This window comes from Anopheles merus, chromosome 3R (genome assembly GCF_017562075.2).
Source record: "Anopheles merus strain MAF chromosome 3R, AmerM5.1, whole genome shotgun sequence".
Taxonomy (NCBI): Eukaryota; Metazoa; Arthropoda; class Insecta; order Diptera; family Culicidae; genus Anopheles; species Anopheles merus.
In genome coordinates this window covers 44,805,381-44,818,165 of record NC_054084.1, presented here as the reverse complement: position 1 = coordinate 44,818,165, position 12,785 = coordinate 44,805,381, and the positions used below count along the sequence as shown (strand labels likewise).

Below are 12,785 nucleotides of genomic sequence, written 5' to 3'. Positions count from 1 at the left end.
CATATGCTCACAATTCATTAGCTGTCGTGATTAAGTAGCACAGGCGAACGATTATGATGGGCTGTTGTTAGTAAGGATGGCATTAATGTGACTGGGAGATCCTACTGAACCCATGGAGCCCATGTTTGATATTGTCCTCCCTATTTCATTAGCAGCTCGTTATGGTGTCTCCTTTTATGTGTGTGGTTACGAACGGTAAGAGGGAAAGGATTTTAACCGACTACAAATCGTCCCATTATCTAGCGCAGACATACAACTCGTAGATAGCTTAATTAAATCACTTCCGATACAATAAATCATTTCATTAACATGGCGACATACGTGCACACGTTCACTGCCGGATGCTTTTCCGTTTTCCCATTCCTGTGTGCTGGTCATCGTATGCATTTCCCTGTCCAACATATGCTTAAGATTGAAAACATAAATTATATCGCACAATTCATGCCTCCACTGCAACGATCGTATCAGCTTTCCTTTGGTAAGATTCCCTTTGCTGGACCGTGTCTTCTGTCATCTAAATTGCTCGTAAATTACCACCAACCATCCAGCTGAATCGGACACTATCAGGCGGCTAATGTAGTAATCATGTCCTCGGACGCGAAAAGTTCGAACCGAATCCTCCTGACCATGCCATAAATTAACCTCATCTCCTTTCCATGTTTCTTCCATATGGATCCTGTCTGCAGAAAGGTCGGAAGAGAAAAGAAACGACCAACTGCAGTGACATAATTAGAAGGAAGTAGCCCAGAAGGTGCTACTACTACTGAACACACACGCACACTCCCTAGCGCGATTGAAAGAAGGTTGTCGCCGGCGGTTAGTGTACGGTGTGTTATTTTACCCACCCAACACCAGAGCTGCAACCGAAAGATGCTGACTTCTTGACGGACCATGATCTTATCGATGTTCGGTCCCTCGAAGGCACGATGTGTAAAAGACATTCTTGCACCCTCCGACTTGTGGTCAACTGGACGGGCCTCTCGAATGTGTACGGTCGTTAGTGCTGACCAAAAAACCCGTGACGATGTCGATGATGATGGTGATAAGACGATGCTCAAATTACAGGCCGCACACGTACGGGCTGGCTGCTCCCTGCAGCAAAAGTTATCGTTTCGGTGCTTGTTCAAAAGAAGCTCAGAGGTGTTGGGCCGAAAATGAGTGAAAATAGCAACCGTTTCGCAAATAATTCTGCAAGTCGACATCACATCTGAAGGGGGAAGTCACCCTGACATACCGGCAACCGAAATTAAGACCGAAACTGTTATTATTATTTCTTGCCTGTTGTTGTGGAGTACGGAAGTAGCACGAGACACAAAAACAATTGAATTGAAGCTCATTCCAGTTGAGCAAGAGAAGAATACAGTTTTCGGGACACGGTCGAAGGTATTGATAATTGAAAGAGGAGAAAGTTTCTACAATTCTGTTTTCCTTTCGGATTAGGACGGCCAGTCAACCGAAGGGACGTGAGTATGTATGTGTGCACTTCAATTAGCTGCCGGAAGTCACAACGTGAAGACATACTTCGTTACGCAGAACTGACGCAAACTTGACTGCCTTCTTGGTTCGTAGAAAGGAATGTAAACACACAGCCACACAGTGTGAACATGTCAATCTGGTATCTAGATGTATTGGGAAGCTGTTTTATTAAGACGCGATCCTGTTTGCTTCCGGAGGGTAAGTGTTGGTGCGTGTAATCGAAACTGAGTGCGTCGCTTTCATCCGCATTTGGCAGCAGTTTGTTCTAATTGGATCAATTAGTTTGTTTTCCTTTGCCGAAAGCTGAACATAGGCTGAATCAAATGCGTATGCTTGGTAATTGGGGTTTGGTCAGTTATTTGGTAAACAGACAATTGAATCTCGTGTGAAAAAAGATTTGCTCGGACAATGATGAGGGTGTTGGGAAGCGCTTCAACAGGTGTTTGGAAGAAATTAATTATCTCAGTGCGTATCGACAAAGATTGTGGGAAAATTTCCCTCAAACATTGTGCATATGATTTATTGCGATTAATTTAAGCAAAATGTAGATTTTTATTTGATCAACAGTTGCTAATAAATTGTGTCATATTCAGCTTTTAAAATGGAATCATGATAATCTATCAATCACAAATCAACGATTTTAAATTGTATCGAAATTATCAGATGCAGGTAAAAAATATTAAATTTACTGCAAGAGAATACCTTTAAATTTTAAAATCATATGAGTTCTCTTTTATCCAGGTGAAATAATTGACAATACACAAAATGTATATAATAATACCACAACAATACGCATTCACAATTCTTGCTCTAGCTCATTACGTTCAATTTGCTACCATAACGAGCATGAAAGACTGATCCGTACGTATGTGACAACATGTGTCCTCGCGCACGCTTGCGATAGGACGATAATTGATCATTACATCACTCATTTGTCCGTTATGATTTACATTATGCAATGACAGACTGCTAGCAGGACTGCCTATCTACAGGACCACCCTTCAGCGTCTGCCATCGCCATGCTGTACATCCATTCTTTGTCTCCCAATGTGTCCTCACTCCAACGGGAAGCTTCCCAGTCCGCGTCATTCCCGCTCATTATTATCGCCAACGAGGTGGAGAACTCATTAGTATGCATTCGTTTGTTGGCCGTCCGTCGTCGCTCTGTAACAATGTGTCGAGTGTTCATCCTTCTGGTACGTGAAGCGTACGTTACCCGGAGCCGTTAGTGTCCTTCTGGAACGTGGGTGTAAAGGTGGGTTTCGAAAAAGGGTTCGTCACTTCCGTATCCGGTTCGAAAAGCGCCTGAATGTCGTTTGATTTGTGCCGATTGGTTGTATATTATTTTCGTACGAAATCATTAAGCTTAGCTCTTGTGCTTTAATCTTTTACACTCTTGTACTACACTGTACTACGAAATACTGAATTTGCAGTTTATTACGCGTTTGCTGGACGATAATGAACGGTGTGTGGTAGAGAGCTAGGGGTGATTTCATAACTTTTCCATAATTATTCATGAACTTCCCACACCATACAGCGGTACCAACGGCTGATTGGTTTACTCGAGGCACAATCATGAAGGCCAACGCCGTAAAGGCCAGCCCGGAATGGTTTGAAAACGATAATTTCTCTCATTTGGAAGCAGCAGCAGGCGGCAGGTGCTGGCTGGAGCAGGGTGTACCAAACGTGCGAAGATAATCATTATGATGAATGATGATTTGATTTATAATTTATGCGTTACGAGTGATTAGTGTGTCATGTTTCCGGGCGCTTCAAGTTGGAACAAAGGGCAACCATTTCGGGGAAGCCGGATTGAAATGTGAAGGAACCGAAAAATGGGTGTGAAGGTGGAAGGGTCGAAGGATAGCGCTGTTGGGTGTGTAACGCTAACGAGACAGGCAAGAAGCTTAATTACTGTAGCGCTGGCTGGTATCGATTTTCCCCGTCGGTAGCAGTTTTCCACTTCTATTGTGGTGGTGGGTGGTTCTGGCCCCAGCCAGAGGTATATTGACGCATTTTGACCCTCATAAAAGTGGAATAAAATGCATTGGAATATGTATGCAAGGTGTATGTGTGATTGTGTGAACGTATGTTTAATAGGTACTAGGATATCATCAATCATGCATCTTTAGAGGGGATCGATTGTAGCATGGGAATAAACAAGAAATTGACGCTGTATGGAACTTTTGGATCGAATAACGTTAGCGAGGTGTACTTTAAATGTAACGTGAGCGTGGAGTTTAAAATGTTGTAATCTACACCAGTTCTTACCAATAGCATATTTGAAAAGAAACCGTTGAAATGATCGTCATCGTTTTCGAAATTTATACCTCCAAATATCTCTATAAATCGGACAACTTATATTTAAAATTAAAATGACCATTAATGCTATTATTGCAATGAAAATATGCTGATGAATGGACACTACAAGTATGTGAAGTTACAGAAAGATTTAATTATTCTAATCAATATTTGTCATATTGGCTAAAACCATCAATTCAATTTGTTCTTAATCCAAGCGATTATTTTAAGCAAAGTGCTAATAATAAAACTCGAAAAGTGAAAAATATCTCACTTCAGACGTTCATTAACCCTGAAAGACAAATTTCTCTTCCTGCTCATCCGAGGACTTCGAGACTCATTGTATTATCACTCCCAGCATCCTTTTGCTATGCAAAACAGGCAAAACAAATATCTCCATCACCAAGTGAAAACACTTCACATTGTCGAATAGCTTCCCTTGCGCTGCAAGAAAAGAGGGAAACGCGTTTTCCACTTGCTAGCGCACTGGATGATGCTTGTAAAAGGGGTGACTTTTCAGGTTTGCATACGCAACAAGCCAATGATGGCATGGTAGAGAAGGTGGTAGTGTTAAACAACCGCAAATTGCTCGCTTAATTAATTGCCAGCTTGAGAGGCCGTACCAGCGCAACAGGTTAATTAAACCTAACCCTTTGGAAAAAGGGGTATTAATTTTCAAGAGGGTTTGTGTTGTTTGTGTTGGGAGATTTTAGTCACCTCCTTTTTGTTTTGCCAATGGGCTGGGAGCAGGGTGTTAATTAAACGCTGGGAACGCTATCATCGTGGGAAAATTTGGCCCTATGTGAGTAATGCATAAAGCAATTCCTTTACATTAGCAATTGAATTGTAGAATACTTTGAATGTAGTACTGCATGCGATAGAAGATATATGAATACGTGAGGAATTTTGTTTAAATTAATGATAGTTAAAGCATTTCAGCAGTCACGTATGACATGCTGCCTTTTTTCATTTAAATTTATTTTTTTTTTTCTTTGGCACAACAACCGTTGTCGGTCAAGGCCTACCTGTACCACTTGTGGGCTTGGCTTTCAGTGACTAATTGATTTCCCCCCATAGCAGGATAGTCAGTCCTACGTATGGCGGCACGGTCCATTTGGGGTTTGAACCCATGACGGGCATGTTGTTAAGGCGTACGAGTTGACGACTGTACTACGAGACCGGCCGTGAAATTTAAATAGATGATATCTTATTACCATGCATAAACAAAACAGTTACACCAGATTCGAATCATTGGTCGAATACCATCCCTAATTGCCTACGTAATCTTCACAGATCAAGACATAATTTCTCATAAACATCCCACCCCATCTAACCATCGTCCGTTGTCTACCCAAAAAGTCAAGTTTGTGCATCTACAATGAAGCAAACAAGACGCAATAGAATACGCCAGCCGAGCCGCTGAGCACGCGCTGTGTGCATAACGATTTCCGCTCCCAGGCTTGGAGTTTTTTTTATGAATTATTATTAAATTATTAGCAGATTTTTTGCTGCTTTCAATTTAACGTAGAAAACCTCATACTAAAACAACCTTACTAGCTAGTATTCCAAGCGCCGTGACGTTCGGGGGTTGTCTGCCCAAACCAACTTCGATTGAATTTGTTTTTCCTTTTTGGCGTAACGAATCAAACCCCAACACACAACGTGCGAGAAGTGGATGGAGAAACGCAAAAAAAAAAAAAATGAAATCATCTCCATCCCAGCGGGAGTCAAGACATTACGAAGGAACAGATCAGAACAGAAAACGCACACATAGACGCAGCATCGTAGCATCGTGGTACTATAAGTCTGGTCCCTTCCGTCCTTCAGGCAGGTTCAGTCGTAGAGGGATTCGGGTCGATCCTTTTTCACCTGTAGACAGTGTAAAGGAACGGCAAGCAGGTGGTCAAGCAGGTGTGTAGCAGCATTATGAGCAGTTTCCACTGTCCAAACAGCAATGCCGGCAGACACAGAAAGGCAGCCGAACGAGGCACGCACAACCTCCAATAAACTCCTTGGCCAAATTATGCACGTAAACAGAATTATGTTATTATTTCCAGTGCTCCGCACAGTTCGCTGGTGTAAAGAAGGCCGAAAATGGAAGAATTGCTTTGCTTTATGCGTCGGGCAAAAAGGAGCGCCAGAAACATCGTTCAACGATAAGCAAAGATCCCCGCTCGGTGGAACGCAAAGAACGAAGGTGGAACGATGGTGGAAAGAGAGGACGGTGTGTAAGCTAAAAACCAGCGTCCGGCAGCATCACCTTCATCCGACTCCACGGGACAACACAGCATTATGAGGCATCGCATAATTTTCATTTTCCTCGTTGCCTTTCTTTGCATTTTTTTATCGTTCAGTCGAATAAGCGGTATGGTTTATACTCCCGCTGGAAATATACACAGACGAAAAACCCCGTCATCGATGGCGAACGGTGCGTTCGGTCATTGGTATGGAACGAAAATTTTCATCACCGTATTCTACGCCTAAGCATCCCTTGACTGTGGCCGTTCAATATGCGATGTAATCAAGAAATTAGATGATAGAATGTAGAGTCAGCCCCTCGGATGAGCTTGGGTTTCTTTTTTATGGATTTTTGTGAACTGTTTATTTTTCGTTTTGATTTTTGTTCCATCCTTTTATCTTGCTTGTTTGTCGTTGAATTGAGAAGGACTTTGATTTCTGTACAAAGTTTTATGGTGGCTTAAGTCATAAGCAATGTATACTTTTTTTCTACTATTTGGCAGTAAGCACACAAGGGTCAAGCTACATGCAAAATTGCTAAATTAATATTCCTTGTCTTACTTTGAATGATAAGGTGCTTAACATGGTGTGATACATAATGTAAAGCTCATAATATGAAATTTAACAAAAATCCTTTAGAGCGTTGAATCCATCAAAAAATGATAAAAAAGATTTTTATTTTCTTCAAAACGGTAAATTAAAACCCATTCCGACTTCCCCTTTGCGGAACACATTCTTCAAACCATGGAAAACCAATAGCCCCCTGTAGATGATTCGAGAGAAAGGAAAATGAAACTAAATGAAAAAAAAATCTTTGTGCGAGGCTTGCTGTTGCTTATTTATAATTTATTACTTCTACCATAGCCGCTCCGGTGCCATCGAATTTCTCCCTCGTGCACCTCTTAGATATCCATCCGATTCCATGGTATAGCTTTTCCAATATGACTCCGTACCATTTATCGTTTTGTCTTCCTCTCTCTTTCGATTTCTCTCTCTGTCCCCCTCTCAGTCTCACTCTCTTTCGCTCTCTCTTGTTCATCAATCGAAGAGAGCATTGATCTAGGCAAGTTCGATTCGTACTGTTCCGTTCGAAGGGTGGGTTTTGATTTTCCCTCCCTTCAAGCGTAAGGTCGTCTTGGCTCTCTATGCCCGAACGTATCCGTTGGGAATTCTCATCATCCCTATTTCGTACGGAGTTTTTACTTCCCTGCTCATTCACCATACCTAGCCGAAAGCATCGTGGATCGTAATTAAAAAGGGAAACGTCTGTCCGCTATACGCCTGGATAGAGTCTCCAGTAAAAGAATCGGTATCGGAAAGTAAAATAAAAATCGGATCATAAACCACCCCTTGCAGCGCGGATAAAAACGAACAAAGAAAAAACACAAAAATAGAAGAAAAAAAAGATGCTCCGTCACAAGTGCAATGGCCCTCGGTAAATGTTAGCACTGTGTGCGTGCTGTCAGCTTCCCTTTGGGCCGATGATAATGATAATTTTTTATTCCCTGCTACCACCACACCGTCACAGCCACAGGATCACGACCGTCTAATGACGGTCCTTCGAACTATCAAACGTTGCGTCTTTCTACGGCTCAGTTCAGCATGTGTCGGAGTGGTTTCTTTTTTTTATAAGTGTGGAGCACAGAGGGCATGGATAGAACAGGAAAATAAAAAAAAGGCACACATTAGAAACATGTGGAGAGGAAAAGCCGCTTGTTTTTCCGTTCCCCGTACTTTGCAGTGCTTGTGACGAACTTTTCCAACATTTTTGCTTCATTTCCCTTCCCAACACTCCCGCAGTCCCAATCATGGTGTTAGACTCAATAGGTGGCCCATCACATACTCGTATGTGTGTGAGTGTGTGAGAAAAAATGAAAGTTTTTGTACCTTTTTCTTGGTCATATTTTCCGGCAAAAAGAAAACTCTTCCGTGCCTCACACCAGCGTGGGACAAAAAGATGCTGTGCTCGTTTCTGGGTAGTGCTATTGCTGCTTATCATACACAAAGACGCTCACAGATTTTTTACTCGCCTACGAAAGCGCAAACACATTCATTTGCCGCCGCCGCTGCCGTTCCGTTGCCGTTGCCATGTGGATCGGCGAGCCAAAGTTGAGAGCTAGCCTGTGGTGTTTCTACATATGGGACGCTTGGGAGTCTAATGTTCCCCGCTTTTCCACTTTTTAGCCCTCTCGCCCTCACCAACACTGCTGGGAGGAATGGAATGGAAGCGAAGAGACGTTCGAAGAAGGAGGAAAAAAGTATTTTTCATTTTTTCCATCCCACCGTTTTCCACTTCACTATCCCCCGATCATGCAAGCTTAGCTGTATGTATGCTGTATGTACATGTTGGGAAGGGAAAAGGCAACTTTGGAGAAAGCGCCGAGCGGAAGGAAGGAACGAAGGATAGACCGGTTGGGTGAATGTTTATCCTTTCTTTCGCCTTCTTTGTTTGAAATAACACAATTAAGAAATTGTGTATACTTTGGCCACCGGAGAGGACTCGAACGACCCCAACGACGGACAGCGCTTGATGGATGGCTTGGATCGGATTGCACGGTGGCGTTGTTACGATATGTGCTCATACATGTGTGTGTGTGTGTGTGTGTGTGTGTGTGTGTGTGTGTGTGTGTGTGTCTGTGTGTGTGTGTGTGTGTGTGTGTGTGTGTGTGTGTGTGTGTGTGTGTGTGTGTGTGTGTGTGTGTGTGTGTGTGTGTGTGTGTGTGTGTGTGTGTGTGTGGTTGCTTCTGAGAACAGTTTTTCTGTATGGGTTTGTGTATGTGTGTTATTCAGCGAGAAAGGATGCTAGAATTTTTCATGCAAAAGAAAATAACATCTTTCCCGTAAGCAGACGGTCGAGGTGCATTGAAGGGAATCAAGACGGGGCGAGGTGTTTGAATCAAATTTTCATACATGGTGCGCTCTAATGGAAATTCTTATGTCACAATGTGGACCCGTTCGCGAACAGCGTATTCCAGGGCGAAAGGGATGCCATCTCCGAAAACAGATATTAATAAAAAATCGCCAGCAGGCGAATTACCAAACGACTATATGCTTATATTGGTCTTGGTGGCTCCGTGTTGGGAAGTAATTCGTGTTTCTTAAATTATAATAAATTGTTTATACTATTGATCCGATTACCAATTTTAAAACATTATTAATATAACAAATTTGATTTGTTTAATGGTTGGTTTATGAATTATTTAAAAAAAAGGAGAAATAAAGGTGTGTAAGAGTTGTCTGCTGGAGTTCAACGTGGCTTTTGTATATATGCGCTCATTAATTCAGCTTAAGTTGTAATTTTCATTGTAAGGGTTTTTAAATTGTTTAACAATTAATAGCTAGATGCATACTGGAAATAATGGTGTTATTAAAATTATATTTCAAGATAAAATATGTGACAAGATTAAACATAAAAAACCTCTTCATCTCTTAATCTCTTAATCTTCAAATTAAGGATACAATAAATAAATAATTACTAAGTAGAGAAACTGGCCAAAAATATTGCAATTTTATATGTTAAGATAAATAGCATTCTTTGTTTGATAATGTCGTATATGTTCCCATTTTATTTGGTAAATAGCAGCGTTAACTTTAGCTAAGATGTTTTTTTACGCAGCCCATTGCAGTCACCTTCCCGTAATATGATATGAAAATTTATATCTTTGCGCACACCTACTTGCATCAGCGTATGAGGCGGAAATTGTGTGCTGTGTGTACATAAGACAACAAAACTGTTGGAACTATATCGTGGCGAGGAAACCGCAACGGGCCGCATGAGATACGTTTATTAGTGGATATTGCCAAAACGAATTATGTGCTCGTGTTAAGGGGATGATAAGAAACTAATGGACAGGGCAGGCCGGCTTCAAAAGAACGCAGCAGAAGGAAGCATTGTGATTAGGTTGTCCTTCGGCGAAGAGACATATTTTTATGCCCCGTCTCATTGCGGGTTGCTTTTTACGGTTTTTTATATCATTGTTTTGTGCGCTGTTTGCGCTGTGTAAGATTATCATCACACACACATACACATATGTAGCAAACCATATAAAACCTCCAAGGGACGAGCCGGCAAAAAAGACGGAAAAATCATCAAAAAATCAGACGGTTCAAGAAGGACAGTTTTGTTTTCCGACTCAGGCTGGGCGAGTGGAGCAGGAAGTTAATCTTAATTGTAATTTCATACCGCACGGTAATGGGTCGACCGAACGTATGAAGCAAACCCGTGTCCACATTGTAGCTTCTGGGAACCGATTTGAGAGAACGTTTTTAATATCCCTGCCTCTGGGTCTGGACGGAGAAGGGATGTGTGTAGAAGCATGGGGTAGTAGTGGTAGAGGATGGAGATGCAATTTATTTTGGAATTAGTACAGACTAATGGAATCCGTAAATTATATTACATTCAATGGAATCGACCATAATTCAGACGGTACTCTGTTGGATTCAGATTTATTTGTTTGTTTTGTTTTATAGAAGTTTGTCTTTTAAGTTATGTTTTAATATTGATAATGTGTGACCTGTTCTCATTCACTCCATTTAATTTAATTGTGCTTGGCACGCATGACATTGTTTGGTGTTTTTGTAGAACAATAGACTTGACGTTATATTTAAAAAGATTAATGAACCACAATACTCAGCTGCCCACGTACTATTATCATACAAACATTAATCATGTCTGTGTAAGTATTCTATCGTCCCGCTGCGACCCTCACATGCTTCAGAAAGGGTGTGTCGGTACGAATGAAACCGAAATAACGCACACCAGTTGAGAGGATTCTTTACTTTTTTGTTCAAGCTGCCTATTTATTTCGTTTTTTGATTCTTCACTTTCTACACCACCAGCTTCTTTGCCTTCTGCTCAAGCTGCTGAGGGTGGAGTGGTGGAAATTTTGCAATGAAGATTGAACAAAACGAGATTCACCCGGGAGGGAAATAAGACCGCGCGTACCAATAGTATGCTCGTCCTTATCGCATGTGTTTTGTACGCGAGCTGAGATGATAAATATAACGTACGACTGTTGTTCCAGTTACAGTGGAAGCAGCAACGTGTGTGTGTGTGTGTGTGTGAGTGTTTTTTTTCTTTTTTCTTTTTGCACGTTCCGTACTCATCTACTGGCCATCAAGGAGTGACACAGCGGGCCCTAGGGGAACGGGAAGCAATGCGAGGCAAGGAATTACTCCGGAGCGGTGAAAGTCGCACCGCCTGCGCCAAAAGTACATACCGGACGACTCGTATTGGAGGGAGGCTAGCGCTTGCTCGATATTTATTCTCTACGTATGCAAATTTATTCGCAACCTTCCTTACATCTGCGAGAGGGTACGATATATTAGATTTCGCGTCACACATACGCGCTTATTTGTATGTGCATGGTATGTGCGCACAATTTCCATGGTGTGATACTTTTTCTTTGCCGAATCTTCGCTGGTTATTTTATCCGGCATTTACATGTTTTATTTTTTTCCAATTCGGCATCTGACACCAACATTAATCCGTTGAAACCGTTGGTATATGTGGAAAGCAGGGAGAGACATTCAACAGTGCATACCGATCGAGGGCAAGCTACTATTTTTTGTGAAAATGAAGGGAAACCAAATGGACTTTAAATACTCTTACTAATGATTCGAATAAGCAGGTGATGATGATTTGTTCGAAACTTGAATATGTCAAATGTATAATTGCGTCCAAGAAGCGTGTATTTCCAAACCTTGACAGGCAGTTCAAGAAAACTGATAAATTTAAGAATCATTCAACTTATACTATAAATCGACGAGTAAAAATATCACCACTCACATGGATTCCGACAAATGGTGAGCTAGATAAGAGCAAACGTGCTCGATTGGGGAACGGAACAAAAAAACACTCTCATTGCAAAACGTGAGGAATTAAGAGAACGCAGAAGAGGCAGCAACAGTCGGGTGAAATTTCCTCCCATGTCCTTCTAGCAAAACGATAAAAAAACCGAACCCATACCCAAAGAAATCATTCGTGGTGATAGAAAGAGAGCTAGTAAGACCATGTCCTGCCATCTCGCTGGTTCACGATAAGAGAAAGAAAGCGCAATTTAAAACGCAAATAACTTTCCCCTCATACACACGCGCCATACCACGTAGGGCACACATACAGCATGGTGAGATGATGCGAACCATTTACATATCCTCCCACACACCCACACACACACCCGCACACGGTTCACACATGTATGACAGTATATGTGTGTTTGCATATCTTCCTTTCACTCGCTCACTCTCTCTCTCTCTCTCTCTCTTTCACTTTTTATCTGTACCTCTCTCTCCCTTTCGTTGTGACTTGCATCATCCCTCTAAGGTACCATCGTAGTCCGCGAATAAATTTGGGGATTCGATCGGAAACGGTTCTCGAGCGGTCCTGATGGAAATGAAAGGACACGTAAGAAGGCCAAATATACGCAAATGAAGAAAGAATGAAAACCCGACAAGAACAGCAGTCCGCGGGTACCCCGTAGGGGGTAGGGTAGTCAAGGAGGCAAGGGTGCAAGCGAATGAAAATGAAATGCCAAGGAAACTAAGGAGGCTCCTTTCAGAAGCCGAATGACGTCTTTGGTGGAAGTGGAGACGGGAGGAGTGGAGAAAACCCAAGATGGCATCCTTCCACATCACTTATTCGTTGGGTGGTTTAATGTGTTTTGTTCTCTTTTGCACAGGAAAGGAAGTTTTAAAAGTTTTGAAAAATAATACTATATTTTTCATTTTCCCTCTTTAATCAATTAATCAAAATGGAAATGAACCCATTTAAC

General features: G+C 41.8%; 1 long non-coding RNA gene across 1 annotated transcript in view; it reads right to left on the bottom strand.

Annotated features, from left to right (window-relative positions):
- LOC121595986 overlaps window positions 1-12,785 on the bottom strand; it is a 63,974-nt gene that overhangs the window by 29,276 nt on the left and 21,913 nt on the right. The window lies entirely within an intron of this gene.